The 17,828-nt window shown below is 40.0% G+C and overlaps 1 protein-coding gene and 1 pseudogene across 3 annotated transcripts in view; both read left to right on the plus strand.

Moving 5' to 3' along the window:
- The window catches only part of MAGI2 (membrane associated guanylate kinase, WW and PDZ domain containing 2), a gene marked incomplete at its 3' end in the record, with an annotated part of 1,332,164 nt that overhangs the window by 1,039,076 nt on the left and 275,260 nt on the right, over positions 1-17,828 (plus strand). The gene's annotated exons all lie outside the window — the stretch shown is intronic.
- Positions 1,648-17,075, plus strand: LOC308622751 (pyridoxal phosphate homeostasis protein-like; annotated as a pseudogene). Its single transcript has 2 exons — positions 1,648-1,894; positions 16,274-17,075. The product of its transcript is annotated as a pyridoxal phosphate homeostasis protein-like (transcript).

Genomic DNA, 17,828 nt, shown 5'->3' on the forward strand with positions numbered 1-17,828 from the left:
GTCTAGATACAAGCTCACTTGAGAAGGGATAACTACTCTACAAGTCCTATCCTAGTTCTTATCTGTGCCCCAGGATTAAGAAGCTGGAGAAGGTTGTTGGTTGTCAGCATATTTATTAGGGAAAGGTGTTCAGCTTAAGTTAGATGCACCTGAAATAAAGTTATTATCTAAGTGCAATTAAGAAGTTTTTATCATTTTAACTTTTTAGGTCTGAGGCCAGATAACCAATACCCTTACTTATAAATGAACCAAAAAGTATCCAAATAGATACAGAAATTTACCAGATTCTGGTGTCTGGGTTAGCATATGTATTCTCATAGACAATGTCAGATTCATTCAGTTCCTGCTACTCTCTCTCCCTTCACTAATGGAACTGCGCCTTTGGCTCATCAGGAAACAATCTGCTTTTTTATAAAAGGTGCTTACTTTTTATCCATCCCCTCCCCCAAATGAATTGTAATCTCTCATCATTTACTACCCTCCCCCAACCCACCTGACTGTAAGCTGTCTGAGGTCAGGGCCTGTGTGTGACTTGATCATTAACAAATCCTCAAGGCTTACTTCACTACCATATATATAGCAGATATTCAGCTTGTTGATTGCACAGTGGAATGAGTCTGTGAAGCACTGATGTGCTTACATGGATTACTGTGGAGGCATGAGATGTGCTTTAATATCATAGATCCTCTGTGATTATTTATGTTCCCTTTAGAGAATCATCTAAGGCTTTTCTTTTTCTAGTTTAACCAAACAATTCATTAGATGAGTTATTTACATTTAAAGTACTTAGAATAGGACACAACATATGGAATCCCTCAAAATTAGTAGCAATTATTAATATATTTATGAGACTCTTTTCCACAAATTTGAAGGAAGCCTTAGCATTCTGGGAATGATAGATACATGAAAATATCTATGAGCAGCTTATGCTTTCCCCCTTTGGACCCTGGGAGCAAAATGATTCTGCATTGAACACTTAACAAAATAACTCTTGCCTCTTTAAATAGTTTTTGGTTTAAGGGAGATAATCAGAAAACTTTCAGAATCGTGATGCCATGTTGATGACCCTTACTCTGTTGATAGACTGGCAGCTGAAATAGGACCTTCAACTTCTTATGTGTGCACATGTCACTGAAAATTAGGCTGGGTGTCTTTTAGGTATGCATTGGATTCTAAGACATCTGCTAGACACTATTAGAAAAGTCAGTGACTTAATCTTCATTTGTTTAATGATGGGTCCTCATTTTTGGATATTATAACCCCTTCGAAAATAAAAGCATGTCAATCCTGAATCACAACAAATAAAAAGAAAAGTCTAAGGAGGGTAAGATAGTTGGAAAATGTATAAGGCAAGGTAAATGTTTCTGTTGAGAGAATAATACTCCCTGAATTAAATAGCTATATAGGGTGTTGGTGTACATTCCTACAGATTGTCACGTAGGCTTGTAAATGCTCAGTGAGGAGTTTGATTATAGAAACACACACATATATATCATCATCTACAGATATATGTGCAATGTGAGAAAAAGAGGCAAGAAATATGTCTTTCATTGTTTCATCAGCTAAGTCTTAGATCTAGTTCGTAATTATAAATCTTAGCATTCTAAACCAGAAGACGTCACTGAAGTCAATAGGAGATAAATTACCATGCAGACCTTTGTTTATAAGTGTAATTCTGCTGGTTCTTACAAGCTGCCAGTGAAATTAGAGATGGAGTGTGCTGGAGTCTGCAAATATCAAAACTGCTACAGCTGCAGAAACCTTATTCCTGTATCCAGCGTAATTATGTGCCTCTCACATGCTCCAGCTGAGGATTTGCATGAACTGACAAGAGCACACACGGTAAATCTTGCGTCATCATCTGATTTACTACTTTGTTCGAAAATCCAACTCTGTAAGGTGAATTCTGCATTTCTTAATGGTGAAAACTGTTGTCAGAAAGGAAAACATTTTGCCACGTATATGAGATATTGACAAAAGAAGTGGGAACTTTGTTTTGTGAAAGCAAGATTAATAACCTAGAACTGTCTTTCTCCGTATCAACACCTTTGTATTCCCTCTCTCTTTGTTTTAAAGTGTTGTGTCCTGAAATTTTCACTCCTCTTGCTTCCTTCTTGTTTTTCTTTCCTATTTTCTCACCTGAAAAAAGAAAAGAATACTGGATATATTTTCTTCTATTTCTCATAAGAGAATGAAAATTTTTGCCATAAAAAAATGACTTAGATGGTCACATCTCTAAATTTATTATGAAGCACTTAATATACTTTTTTAATTTAATTTTTATTTTATGTAGGAGTATAGTTGATTGACAATGTTGTGTTAGTTTCAGGTGTACAGCAAAGTGACTCAGTTATACATATACATGTATCCATTCTTTTTCAGATATTTTTCCCATATAGGTTATTACAGAATATTGAGTAGAGTTCCCTGTGCTCTACAGTAGGTGCTTGTTGATTATCTGTTTTATATATAGTAGTGTGTATATGTAAATATACTTTTAAGCATGGTGATAGACAAACTGTATCACAGCGCTGGCATTTTCTCAGAGCAGTTTCTCATGGACTTGTATAAAACTGTAATCCTGGATTAGCACATAAAAGCTTTGAAGTGTTACAGTAATGAGATTAAAGTGCGTATGTGGGGGGGGGTGTTTGTGCAGTGTGGGGTGTGTGTGTGGGGTGGGGGTATGTGTGGTAGGAGTGGGCTGGGGCGGGGGTGCGTTAGATACAGCAAAAGCCAGGAGCCGGGTTTACGAGAATCCATCCTGTGTGCAGGGAACATTCCTGGAAAACAAGGTGCCGGGACCTTCTGGTCTTTGACAGTCGCTTGCAGGCTACATCGGTGGTGACAGGTATAATCTCAGAATTTACAAAGTAAAACCTCAAGTACAAATTAAAAGGTATGGAATTGTTTTCAGTGTTTTCCATCAAAGCCGAGTCGTTGAGAATTTTTTTTTAACAAAATGCAAAGGTCATTTTTCCTTTGGAAAAAAAGAACTACCTGCCATTTCCTAGAGAAAAGGTGACATTTTTCTATGAAAAGGAGACATTTTGCCCAGAAGCAAGTGGAGGCAGTTTCTGGGATCGCCTGACAGTGAGTTTACATAAGGGCAGAGCAAAAAGCTGTGCCTCCGGCAGAAATGACATTTTCCTCCCTATTCAGCTTTGCAAATTCTGAAAAATACAAGACCGATTTTTTTGGTGGTAATTCTCCCGGTCTCTTATTGATGTGTGCAGCAGCAAAACTAATTAATGTTATGAACATACACCGTGCTGAGACAAGGGGAGGTTGTACAAAGATGGCAAGCTGGCAACTGAGACAGAAATCCAGGGCTTTCCATTGGATTTCTGTCATTGACTCATCTTGTTCTGTTTCAAAATCCACCTAGCACCTCATTGCACAGCAACAATATTCCCCTCTATTAAGAATTATTCAAAATAGATATATCCATTTGCTCATTCTTTTTTTTAATAAATATATTTATTTATTTTTGGCTGTGTTGGGTCTTCGTTGCTGTGCGCGGGCTTTCTCTAGTTGCGGCGAGCGTGGGCTACTCTCTTCGTTGTGGTGCGCGGGCTTCTCATTGCGGTGGCTTCTCTTGTTGCGGAGCATGGGCTCTAGGTATGCGGGCTTCAGTAGTTGTGGCTCGCAGGCTCTAGAGCGCAGGCTCAGTAGTTGTGGCTCACGGGCTTAGCTGCTCCACGGCTTGTGGGATCCTCCCGGACCAGGGCTCGAACCCGTGTCCCCTGCATTGGCAGGCGGATTGTTAACCACTGCACCACCAGGGAAGCCCTGATCATTCATTTATTCAATAAACTTTATACTGGGATGTTGAGTGGTACTCTCCACAGAGTTGGCTCTAGGGCCTGTCAGCCTCCCTTAAGGCTGCTGTGGAATGACCCCACCGCAATCAACACCTCCACTCTCACCCTAGTCTGTATAAACAGAAGCTGGAGAGGGGAAAAGAGAATCTCCAGGGTAGTTTTTCTTGTGTGGGATGCAGCGTTTGTGTGAAGAGGTAATCCAGTGGTGCCCATGAGAAAGAGAGGGGTGCTCCCTTTCCCCATCTCAATCCAAGTGAAGAGGAGGCCCTAAGGGCATCACTCATTGAAATCGGGGTTGCCTAAAGGAAGGGGGGTTGGTGGTTTGGTTTCCACATTAGACATCTGCTCAGGCAGTGGACTTGCTTCCTTTGCCAGTCAGAAGAGAAGAGAAGTGAACCGGGGGGAGGGGCGGGAGATGGCAGGATAGAGAGAGAGAAGACATGGCAAGTATCTGGCATGGCAAGGCTGTGCGAGTTTTCTGCGGTCGAAGTGACCGTGGGGAAGAGACCTTGACTGGAGCCCGCTGTCTTCCATGTACCACTCAAGAGAGCTGCCTACTGGGCAAGGAAACCCAGCATCAATAGGCTCGGCAGTGCAGGCTGGGCACCATGGAAATGAAAGAGGTCAAGCTTGAGCCACATATTGCACTGACCCTAGGATGAATCCACAGATCGATTCCATAAGAGAGCCAGCCACCGGATACCTGCCACTTCAATGGCCATTTCTCTTTCACTAGACAAACAGCCACAACCTACACCAAAAAAGAATGCCATCGCAGAGTCAAATAAAGAAACCCTCCTCTGCACATAACACACTGGAAAAACTAGACCTTGAAGAGTCAAGAAGGAAGCAGTGCCCCAGAGGCAGACCATGCCTCCCCTACCTCAAAGCTGTCAGGGTCCCAGGAAAACCCATGCGGACGGTAGGAGCAAAAGAGATTTAAATCAAGTTTAGGAAGTTGAGGCGTTAATGAGACTGGACATATGAGAGCCAAAAGTGACTTAAAAGTTAAGAATTTTCCCAGGGGCATGAAAATAGTAACTGTAGAAAAAAATTACTTTATACGTTTACCCCCCATGCCATAGATGATGCTGTTCAATAAACAGGCTGTGTGCCCACCATGCATCAGCCATCCTTTCAGGTCCTGGGGGCCCATGGATGAGTGAGACGGCCTCTGCCATTAAGGAACATATAGCCTGGTAAAGTATCACCTGGAGCTCAATCCTAAAAGGGATGTGTACAGACTGCTTAGGGGGAACAGAGGAATAAGCCTCTCACAGGAGGAGGGGTGTGGGGAGAATCCAGGGAAGATTTCACAGAGGAAGCGTGATTCGGAGACCTGAAGGGAGATTATGGATTGATCAAGCATGCCAGGTACGGGGAGTACCGCGTGCAGAAGTGCAGACAGCCATTCATTCTGCAGGCACAGATGGGAGCTTTTACTGTGAGCCAGGAGCTGTGCCAGGTAGGAGCCCAGCGTACAAACCCAAATCTTGGGGACATGCAAAACCCTGGGCTGTTTGTTATGCCCTTAAACCTGGGAGGCAACAGAGACGGAAGATGGAACAGAAGTTGAGGTGCAAGGCTGCCAGGAGCTTAATGTGGAAGGGAGCTATAAAACGTGCTTAGGAGGCATGGAGGGGTGATAAGTAGAGGAACAACCTGATCAAATGTGCATTTTTAGAAAGTTAACTCCAGAGTCTGTATAAAGTATGCATTGTAGGGAAACAGGAGTCAGAAGAGAAGCTAAGAAATGTGCAGGATCTCTTCCATTTTCCACTCCAAACCCACCTCCTCTAGTTCCCTGTATGGACTCCACCAACGGGCTCTCTTGCCCTAGAGCTCCCAGTTGGGCTCAGTGAGTGGGAAGAAACAGCTGGAGGTCAGAAGGCAGGAGGAGAGTGAGGTCCTGGCACTTAGTGCCTCGGGTCCTTTGCTGCCAGCCTGCTGTGTGCTGGGCATCCATCTTTTGGAATCTCAGCTCTAACAACCATGGGAGGAGCAAGAGGAAATGAAGTGGCAAATATGTGGGCAGTGGAATCAGTGTTTTCTTGTCTGAGCAGATGAGATGAGTGAAGAGTCCAGTATGTTTGCTTGTCTGGGTTTCATGCTTGAGCAACTAAGTGGACTGTGGCACCTTTAATACAGAAGGAGAGAGAAGTTTGGAGGGTGTTAGCTAATGTTTTAATAACTCATAAGGCACGAGGAATGAGACTAAGTTAGGTAATAGGTGAACGAGGCTTCTATGTAAGGTCTATGTCCATAAAGTTCAACATCTATAAACTCTCATCAAAGACAACTAAGTTCTCAAGTCCACAATTTATATTTTCTTTGTTGAGGTTTATTTTATGACTCCCTTTTTGATTCCTTTTCAGGAAGGAGTGATAGCAGTAGGATTCATTTTATATTGCCAGCAAAGTCTACACTGTTAACAACTCAGTGGGATGGGAGAGGGGAAGAGTTACATGCCAAAGCCTACAACACGGAGAATGCATAGTGCTTCAGGCACTGAATAGCTGCCAGAAGGAAGAAGGAGCAGCCTTGTTTTCCATCAGATTCTTCTAGGTTTTTCCAGATGGGAGAACAACCACAAATGGGTGAAAGTTATACAGAGACAGATTCTGATTTATTTTTTAAAATAGCTTAATGACAGAGCTACCCTACAACGGAATGGGTTGTCTAACTAATAACAATATTCATTCACTGAGAGTTTCATGGCACTGTGCCAGACTCTTAAACTATAATATCTGATGTAATCTCTACAATAACCCTGTGGTATAGATACCATTATTCTTATTTTGTAAATAAGGAAACTTAAGTCCAGAAAAGTTGAGAAACTAGCCAAGCTCACATCATCAGTACCTAGTAAGGCTGAGATTCAACCCCTCCTTGACCACTGTGCTACTTTCTTCCAGGAGAGTAGTCAGCTCCCTAGCATTGGAGGTTTAATCCGAGGCTAAATGATCACTTCTCAGGTGTTTCTGCTCTGGCTGGAGGTTGAACCGTATGGCTCATAAAGTCACCATCTCTCAGGTGTGACATCATGTGCTCCTCCTCTACCTGCCCTCTCTTCCTCTAACCACCCCCCACCGCTGCTGACTCTGTGTGTTATATGTGTTGTGTGTGTTTGTATGTGTTGAACTTATTCTGTTAAACAAATTCCATATTTTTTATTAATGGAGAAAGACATTGAGGGAAAGTTCTAGTTAGAAGAGAACAATACATTCCCTTTTCACTAACATATACCCTGTCTGCATATCTTACATACCTCTGGCTGACTGGTTAAAAAGACAGCTTCAAGGTCAATGCACAGAATGCATGATATTTTATAATAGCATGTTTTTTTTTCCTTGCCATATATCCCAGTGTTTTGCTGGGAGGAAGCCAGCAAATATATCTTGCAGCCATTTCACATTTTTTATCAATGAATGGTATCTTTTGTTATTAAGAAGTACCAAATTAAAGGTGTTTCACAACTTCTTGGAACAAGAAGACCTATGAAGTAATTGTTTTCAAGTATGTCATTCAGATAGCCAAGTTATCTAAACACAGAACTTAGAGCCCTAAGAAGATTTCACATGATCATTACAGTTCAACTGAAACTATGTTCTGTGAAAAGAAATCTATGTATATGTAAAATTGACCTAACTAGTTAGACTAAGGTGTAATGAAGTAGAATCCCAGGGCAGATCTCTGAGGCTCCTAATTCCAGACTGCCTCCTGGTTTAGTTTCAAGCCTGGGACACAAGAAGGAATGTAGTATATCTCAAGAAGTGATCCCAAGAGAATTCACTTCTACATAGGATGTAGAAACATCTTTGAAGTTTTTACATCAATCCAAGCATATGATGTCTCTTTTACTCGAAGGAAAAAGTCTGAATGCCCTTTGCTCACATAGCTGAGATGTTGAAGTGAGGAATGAGGTCCTCAGAGAAAATTTAATTACAGGAAGAGGATCATTACAGTTCAGTACTGAGAATTTGCATCATACTCTGTTCATCATAATCTAACACCCAGGTATATATCTGATATCCTTCTCCAGTAAATCGCTTGCATCATAGTATAAGATAGATGAGATAGTGACTATAAAAATATTTTGAAAACTGCAAAACAATGCTTCAATTAAAAGTTAGTGTTATGGTGATTTTACATTCTCAAACATCTTAACATGCCACTTTCTCCATTTTAACTTACTACACTGATGTGCATTCTTATCTTTTCCCTTCTGGGTGTTGTCAGTCTGTCTAATTAGATTATAGAATCGTTAGGTGGAGGCCAATGGCTAATTTCTGTGTTTAGTATGGAAACAATACACTGTTGGTATTTAATCATCCATAGTCTCCTGTTCTGGCTCAGCAGGGTGTAACAATACATCTTCTGAAAGCTCACTAGAGTGAAAATTTCCCTGCAGAGGGTGAGAAGAAGACAAGAAGGACAAATAAATCTTCATTCAATACTCAAAAAGTTCTTCTTTTTACAAGAGTGTGATAGCTAAGCCACTAATCTATAGAATGGAAAATCAGCCTGGATAGATGTAAAAGAAAAACATCAATATGCAGTAGTTGTTTTATGCAGCACTGTTCAACTCCAAAACAACTGACAGTCTGTAGAAGCAAAAAAACAATATGTGTTGTGCCATTTGGGAAAAAGGCAAAGCCAGTAATTCATATGTGGAACTTTTATGAGTGTCTCAAAACTGTTTAAGGAAAGCTAACTCAGTATTCCTTGGAGAATCATGGGTGAAACAAGAGTAGGGAAAGTATTAATTTATCTAGTTTTTAAGTAAAGAAAGAGAGAAAAAAACACACAACAAAGCTCCAGGATTCAGAGTTTATCAGTTCTGCGGCCGGAATCCCGGATTGCTCATCCGCTGTTCAATATAGTTTATAAAATCTGTAGGGATTTAGCAGTAGCTACTGACTCTGAGGTTAGAATTTAATTTCTGCTCAAATTCTTAATAAAAAGAGTTTCACATTTTCTTCTTTATAGTTGAATCCCTCTTGGTTTGCAACTAACTTTACTATGGCTTCTTCTGGAGCTTTATTTAGCTTAATTGACAGTATATGCGGAGCCAAAGGCAAAGAAAACAAAATTGCCCACTTCCCATTGATAGGTAGATTCTGTCAGAGTTTGATAGGTTAATAATAGAAAATTCTCTTAGCAGCTCTGTTTTATGATATATACCCAAAGGGTTACAGAGTTCATTTTCTTCTCAGCTAGTAAGTAAAGCACCCGTTCTGAAAATACTGTTAGCACCACTTGGAATTCATGTAGAAACCAACATAAGGATCTCAGAGTGTTTAAAGAGCTTCTTCTCTAATCCCCTCAATGTAAATGGAAGAAGGACAGGAACTAATTGCATCTGTTTCAACACTAAAATGCGACGTAAAAGATGAATTTTTATTTCTACACACCCAGTTTCATTACTGGGCTAAAATTTGGTGAAAGAGAAGGAATACATAAGCTTTTATTCATTGCTTGCTGTGCACCTTGGAAAATGTAAGGGAGAAGAGACAACTTTGTATCTGAAAACACTGCCACCCGAAGTCATAGCTATAGGGGACAAAGGGACACTGTAAAAGAGACTATCTGTTAGTGATATGAACAAGAAATGTAATTTGAATTTATTGTCAATTTCTGAGCATCTATTTTACATATAGTTAAATATTCTAGTGAAATCTTATGTGCTTAATATATTAATTGAATTATATATGTATATTTAGTAACACAACTGTAAAACCTTCATAATAAGTATTGATTTTGAAAACTAAAAAAAAAAAAAAAGATAGCAAACTATTGTAGATAATTCTCTATCACTCATGACAGATGGACACCTAAGAAACTTCCCAGTGGGCATCCTGGGACATATCTGTGGAAGTACACAACTCAAAGACTTATGATGGGGCTTCCCTGGTGGCGCAGTGGTTGAGAGTCCGCCTGCCGATGCAGGGGACACAGGTTCGTGCCCCGGTCTGGGAAGATCCCACATGCCGTGGAGTGGCTGGGCCCGTGAGCCATGGCTGCTGAGCCTGCGCGTCCGGAGCCTGTGCTCCACAACGGGAGAGGCCACAACAGTGAGAGGCCCGTGTACCGCAAAAAAAAAAAAAAAAAAAAGACTTATGATGCAGTGAAATATCTTCTCTGACTGATTGTGGAAATAGCAAAGCTTCCATCATGGGAAAGGTTTAAACGAAGAATGTGTTTTGGAGTGAGCCAAGGGAAGTATAAGAAACTGTTGAAGCAAAGCAAAATCAGTACTAAGAAAGAAGGAGAAGAAGAAGGAAATAGGGAGAAAAAGATGACCATAACTTCTTCCACAAAATGAAGAACATGTTTGTATACCTGCAAACTGATTCTAAAGTTAAAAACGTACTAAATGAAATGGGACAGAAAAGAGGTAGGGACTTCCCTGGTGGCGCAGTGGTTGAGAGCCCGCCTGCCGATGCAGGGGACGTGGGTTCGTGCCCCAGTCCAGGAAGATCCCACGTGCCGCGGAGCGGCTGGGCCCGTGAGCCATGGCTGCTGAGCCTGCGTGTCCGGAGCCTGTGCTCCGCAGTGGGAGAGGCCACAGCAGTGAGAGGCCCGTATACCGCAAAAAAAAAAAAAAAAAAAAAAAGTGGTAGAAGCAGAACAGAAAAAAATCTCTAATTTTGAAGTCTTAATTTATTAGCATCTTAATGTACATTTAATCCTTGTTGGAACAGGTGCAATTCTGAATATAATAGAGTCTGAGCTAATTGGCTGAGAATGATAATATCCTTTAAAACAAGCTTCTGGCATAATGTCCAGTCTTCTCTAGGCCTGTAATTACTGGTGTGTGTATGTGAGCAAGGAACTGTGTGATTCTGTTGGGCTCAATGGGTAGTAATAATACCCCTGATCAATGTTTGAAACCCTCCAAGGAAGAACCCAGTGTGAATAGCATGACTAAATTCTATAGACAGCAGTGCTTGTAAGAAATAAAAGGAATAACAGGGTATGTGAACTCTATCATCAACTCTTATTTTTGGGAAAATGGCAAAATATGCAACCCTGCCAAGTATATGCCAGTTAACGTGATTCATTTTGGATGTGCATTGGCCCTCTAGCCCACAAATGTCCAGATGATGTCTCTCAGTTAATACTAGGTCATATTTATTTAGTGATTTCACTTAGTTGTGTGAAATCAAAATGCAAACACTTAATTCCAAGTGGGAGACAATACAAAATGGTAATCAGAACAGTTGGCTTGGAAACTTGGGGAAATAACTTCTTACTTTCTTGCCTCAGTATCCTCTGTGCAAAAATATGATGGTAAATGATATTATGTCATAGGTCCTCTCCAGCTCTAAAATAATATAAATGGACAATTGTGAGCCACAACATTACAAATATTGGTCTAATAACAGTATAAAACTGTGGTCTTTAGATAGAATTCCCAAATCAGCAAACTGGATAAAGTTCATCCATGATAAAGCAGTATGCCTGACAATTAACTCTGGGAATCAATGGCCTATCCTCTGATAGAAACAGCCACAGTAAGTTGAATACAATCTAATAGAATCAAAATATAAATACCACCAAAGGCAAAGTCAGCTAATTTTATAGTTTCTAATAAAGATATACACAAGAAACTGTATAGCTAAAAAACAACAACATTAAACATTTAGTTGTCCTGGAGCATGACTTGGACACACTACACAGTCACTATAATTGACTGAGAAAAGAATGATGGTTAAAGTTACCAAGCAAAAGGCAATAGGCTGAGAAACAGTCAACTCAGAGGCCACGAGGCCATGTGTGGACATGCCCCTTGTGAACACTGATAAACTGTTACTGATGGAGCCAGTTCTAAACGTTCAAAGTTATGGATCATTCTGCCCAGGGCTAACTGTGAGAAATTTGTATTATAACTGATGTCCATCTTCATACTCAGCTTCTTTTTCTGTGCCCTCTTCCTTTCTTGATAATATAATAATTCTGCAGCAAGTTCTTTGTCCTACAAAGTTCCACTCTTCTTCTGTGTCCATCGTGCCTCTTCTCTCTCCCATCACCACCACACAAACATATAAGATAAATCAGAGCTGCTACTTCCAAGATACTTCTTATTTTGATAGGTGAGTCCTGAACCAAGGCCAAGACATAAGTTATTTTTATAGAAAATGAACATGCTACATTAGTGTGCCTTTTTTTTTTTTTTTTTTTTTTTTTTTTGCGGTATGCGGGCCTCCCACTGTTGTGGCCGCTCCTGTTGTGGAGCACAGGCTCCGGACGCGCAGGCTCAGCGGCCATGGCTCACGGGCCTAGCCGCTCCGCGGCATGTGGGCTCTTCCCAGACCGGGGCACGAACCCGTGTCCCCTGCATCGGCAGGCGGACTCTCAACCACTGCGCCACCAGGGAAGCCCTAGTGTGCCTTCTTAATTCCGTAATATAACTTATTTTCTTTTAACCTCCTCCGGGGAGCTGTAAGGCATCGTTTTTATATCTTTGGAAGTCATGAAAAAGCAATAAAGAGGCATTATAAATACTTAATCTGCATGGCATCCTATTAATATGTCATTGTAAAATGCATCCTATCTAACACAACGTCCATAGCAATAATATTCATTCTGAGAACATAGTAGGTGGCTCCTGAGCTACTGGTTAAAGTATTCTACTGGACTAATGCCATTTAAGGCAGCGTGGGTTCATTACAGTATTATTTGAAGAAGAATCAGTTATAAAATCAATCTATCCTTGCACTATGCATCATGCACCAAGGCTTCAGCTGAATGATAAATAGTCCAGAAACATTAAGTTTAATTAATCTTTCTAAGACAAATGGAGGAGAGGCCTTTCAAAGTGAATAGTATCTTAGTATGGTTTAACTTAGTATAGGTTGACACGTGTCTCCATGCTAACTCATGTCTCCAGAGCTCCTAGTCCCATAACTTTCTGTAATTTTAGGTCATAAATGCAATAATTTTTTAAAGTCATTCTAAAAAAATCATTTTAGTATCAGGAGTATTTAAATCGACACAATAGCAGATAGATGTATGATTTCTTTTGCCTCTGAAAAAAAAAAATGTTGCTTAACATATGTGGATACAGCCTTAAATGCAGAAAAGTAAACAAACAATGCCCTACTGGCCATTGTGCATGACAGTTCACAAACAATTCATTTGATATATTTCTTTATATCAAAAAAGTAACATGTCTTTTTTTCTATTCTTTATAACTTTTTTCATACATATTTTGATTTTATTATTTTGTTTGTATTAGTAACTTTGTTTCTATTCTTTATTATTCAAGTTGGAAAATCCATATTTGATGTTTTAAATTGACAACCACATAGATAGAACTTGAATTTTTTATGTTATTAAGCTTTGTGTTCATTTCCTTGTCTTGTAATTGGCCCTTCACTAGGCAAAATATACCCAAAGCTGTTTGTCCTACATAACTGAATAATTTTCATAGTACTTTTGGGGGTAGCTAAAATTTACCTGCCTAAATTTCATTCTTGACCTTAGTATTTCTATATGCAAATCAGATGCCCCTAATTTTTAATTTAAGAAAAACATTGACATTTGAAAATAAAACTTGCAACTTTTGGGGTGAGGTTTTCTCCCAAAATTCCATTTCAACTAAATTTGCTTTGCTTGCCTATATATATATATATATATATATATATATATATATATATATATATATATATATATACACCCATTTCATGTAATATTGTGTTTGTATTAATAGGCCCCCTCTGATCCTTTAACAAATTAAGAATTCTTGAAAAGTGCCAAGGGTTTGCATACTGACTTTTTTTTTTATTAAAAAGAAGAAAAAGAAGCCTAAATGTGTTATCAGTATATGAACACTTATGAAGGTATTCTACCTCTATTGACCTGGAGTTATGGTCTAGAAAAGATACTATGTGTCCTCATCTTTGCCTCTTTCTTTACTACATTGAAACATTCTCATGCATCAGGTGAAGTTCTACTTTTAAAAACTTCAGTTGTCCCTTCAGTCTCTTTATACTATCATTCTGTCACAGTCTTTCATAGGCAAATATGAAGAATTATTCTTCACCTATTACTTCCCTCTCTTCATATCCATCCCCTTGATCTTCTGTAGTTTGGCTTCTGAAGCCACCACTCTACCCAAGCTTCTGTCTCATCAGCACTCCCAGATCCAGAGGCTTGGCTGGGAGTCCATTGCTCTTGAACTCTCAGAAGTACTTAACATTGTAGACCACACCCTCCTCCTTGAAACTCTGCCTTGCCTTGTTCTGTGACAAAGCTCAGCTGACCTTTTCCTACTTTTCTAGTTGCTCCTGGCATCTGGTTTTCTTCTTTCTCATTTTCCCACTGCCCATGGGAATTGCCTTTCATTCCATCTTTTGTTTTTCTTTTTCTATTTTGTTTCCTAGAAGAGCTCATCCATTCTCATTCTAGCTTAGCTACTTATTAGCTGTGTAATATAAGGCAAGTTATTTAGCCTCTCTGTACCTCAGGTTTCTCATCAGCAAATTGGAGATACTATTTGTTGTGAAAATTAGAGTTAGCATGTAGAAAGCGTTTAAAATAACCCTTGTCATAACATAAGTAACATAAGTCATTTGTCATCAGTCATAATATAACATAAATAAGCCATTTGTTACTAGCCATGATCATTATTTGCTATCATTTCATCACACTTAAAACTACATCTTCATCTTTGATTTGTATTTCCATATTTTAAACTGCTTCTAAGATATGATCAGCAAAATATTCCGTCAACAACACTTCAAACACCAGCATGGCCAAAACAGAAGTCAGTTTCTTGGGCCATATTTCCTTCTCAACATGGCTTATCCTTTCAAATGCCCTCTTTCTACCACTGATATTACCATTCTCCAGGTAATCAACATTACATGGTAATTTAACATTTTTCTTTCATTGTCTACATTAAGCTTATTATTTAGCTTGTCAGATTTTCCTTTGTAATTTACTTTGACTTCACTGAATTTTGTTGCTTTCCAATGCTCTGCTTGGTCCAGATCCTTGCCATCTTACACATGAACTAGTCATCCATATCTCTACTCCCAGCATCTTTATTCCAACCAAATAATATCTTATAAACACCATGTTCTGTATGTCATATTCCACCCAATGTTCTTCTACTCAAGAAGTTAGAATCCCAAAATCTAACTATACCAATAATTGTTAAATAATTGGGAATTGTAGAGCTGATGTTGCTTTTAAAATACATATTGAAAATTTAAGTTCATAAACTGGAAACTCAAATAAAATCTGAGAAATATTTTATTATTTTTTATAGAAGGTTAATAAAGTAAGCAGGAAAGATCATAAAAATGTTCCAGTAAACACAAACATATCATACAAAAAGGCCAATAATAGTATAATTACAATAATGATAATAACATTTCTTATCTGTATTACACTTTACAAAATATTTTGACATAAAATATTTCATTTGCTTTTCACACTAATTCAATGAAAAGGGTGTTGATATTAACCCATTTTACAGAATTAAAAACAGAGGTAAGGTTAAGCAGCATACCAGAGATCATATGCCAGGAAGAGATGGAGACAGAACTTGCCTTTGGGTCAAGTTCCACTGCATAATTTGAAAGACGTCAATAATCATTTTTTAACAACTTACCACATTTTTAAAACCTGGTAATAGAACCTAATGAATGCTGAGTGAATGAGTGAATTACCTACCATATAGGCTGGAATAACTCTAAATTACTGTATATAGAACCACATCTAATACAACTTGGGTTTCACAATAGATAATCTATACATCTAAACCTCATGAACTATCTTATCACTGCTTGGCAAAGCAGGAGTATAGTGTCTAGAAATGAATAAATAATATTATCACTTTAGTACTGAAAGGTATCTGCCTCTACTTAAGTTCATTAGCCAAAGGATCAGAAGACATTTTTCATTTTTTAATAACTGTCTTCATAAGTAACAGCTTATATAACTAATATAGGTGAAAATACATAAAATACTTTTACAAGCATAAATAAAATTAGCCTTTATTTTACAAATGTTGTCCTTTGAATATAAAATAGTCTAAATTTGTAGAGTTGACAAAGATGAACCTATGACTGAGTTTTAGGTGTAAATGCTCCCTTTCTTTTCCATATGTGGGATTAATATTCAGATAGCTCAACTGACATTGCCAATTGATTACAGAAATTATGAAGATGAAGCAAAATTTTCCTGGATATACTTAATGCTCTGGAAAGAATGCTAATGATAGTTAAAACATTTGATCCTGAATTGAATGTATGTATCTCTCTTTTCACTTGACTGTTTTAAGTAGGATTGAAAACTCTTTGATGAAATTATTCAAAAATTTCTCAGTTGCAGATTACTTGGCATTGGCTATTACACTGCCTGTCTTATGTAAAACATTATTCTTAAAACCATACCAGCACGTTAGTCCCTGGGGGGTGTGGAGAGCTGGCAGTAAGCCGAGGAGCTGTGGGATGAGTTCGCCCTGAGGGCAGTGAACAAGCGCGTGCAGCAGGCGGTAGCGTAGCAGCCGCGGGAACTCCCAGCCATCCAGCCCCGGCTAGTAGCGGTCAGCAAAACCAAACCTACAGACATGGAGATCGTGGCCCACAGTCACCAGCAGCGCACTTTCGGGGAGAGCTATGTTCAGGAACTGCTTGAAAAAGCATCAAACCCTAAAATTCTGTCTTCATGTCCTGAGATCAAATGGCACTTCACTGGCCATCTACAGAAACAAAATGTCAACAAATTGATGGCCGTCCCCAATCTCTTCATGCTGGAAACAGTGGATTCTGTGAAGCTGGCAATCAAAGTGAACAGTGCATGGCAGAAAAAAGGTTGCCCCGAAAGGTTAAAGGTTATGGACCAGATTAACACCAGCAGAGAGGAGAGTAAACATGGCCTGCCCCCGTGGTGGCCGTGGTGGAACACATAGACACCAAGTGCCCCAGCCTGGAGTTCGTGGTGCTGATGACCATCAGGGGCTTTGGGCATGATCTTAGTCAAGGACCAGACCCAGACTTCCAGGTGTTACTGCCCCTCTGGGAGGAGCTGTGCAGGAAACCGAGCATCCCTACCAACCGGATGGAGCTGAACATGAGCCTGTCCTTGGACTTCCAACACACGATTGAAGTGGGATCTGCGAATGTCCGAATAGGAAGCATCATTTCTGGAGAGTGAGATTACTTCAAGAAAGCTGCCCTGGACAAGCTTGCAGCAGAGCTGAAGGCCTTGGTGGCAGAGGTGGCCCAGGCACATTGAACAGCGGCCCAGCTCAAGGGCCAGGTCCAGGAAGACTAACTATGCACTCACCTGGGCTTTCACTTTCACGTCCCCCACATCACAGCACGACCACGCCCTCCTCAGGACCTGGAGAGAGCACACTGACGATTATGTGTGTTGATGGAAGCCATCTGACTTAGCGTCTGACACAGGGAGCCCACTTCAAGCAGTGACTTTGGATTGGATTGGAGGAATCCAGACTTTTCTGCAGAACAGGTACCTGGGCACTAGCCAGGAGTTGAGTTCAGGCTTGAACGTTGCCCAGGAGCACCAACTAACCCATGAATGCCTTTCCCAGGTTAAAACTTGGTGACTGATGCCTATAATCACCAAAGTCAAAGGGATTCCCACTTGTCATCCACTTCAATAGAAAATTCCCTGTTACCAACTCTGTACAAACACCACTGAGCAGCCATCTCTGCTGCTCCGGAGCAGTGTGGTTTCTGCCCCCAGTCTCTACCCCACCCAGTAAACCTTGGTCTCCACTCTGGAATGGCAGTACAGGTAACTTCGGGACCTGGCTCGAGTTAGTTCGCCAAACCCACATTGTGGCTGATGAGAGCTGTGTCCTCAGCCACTGTGTGGTGCTGACCCTGAAAATTACAGGGCAACTAACAGCAGCGGTCCTTGGGCCTTTCTAACATCCTCCTCCAGAGACAGGGCTTTGAGCTTTTGCCCCAGGCCCTATGGTGATGAGAATCAAATGATATGATTCTTCTGCCACCATAGTTC

Source organism: Mesoplodon bidens (assembly GCF_964165515.1).
Source record: "Mesoplodon bidens genome assembly, chromosome: 9".
NCBI classification, from domain to species: Eukaryota; Metazoa; Chordata; class Mammalia; order Artiodactyla; family Ziphiidae; genus Mesoplodon; species Mesoplodon bidens.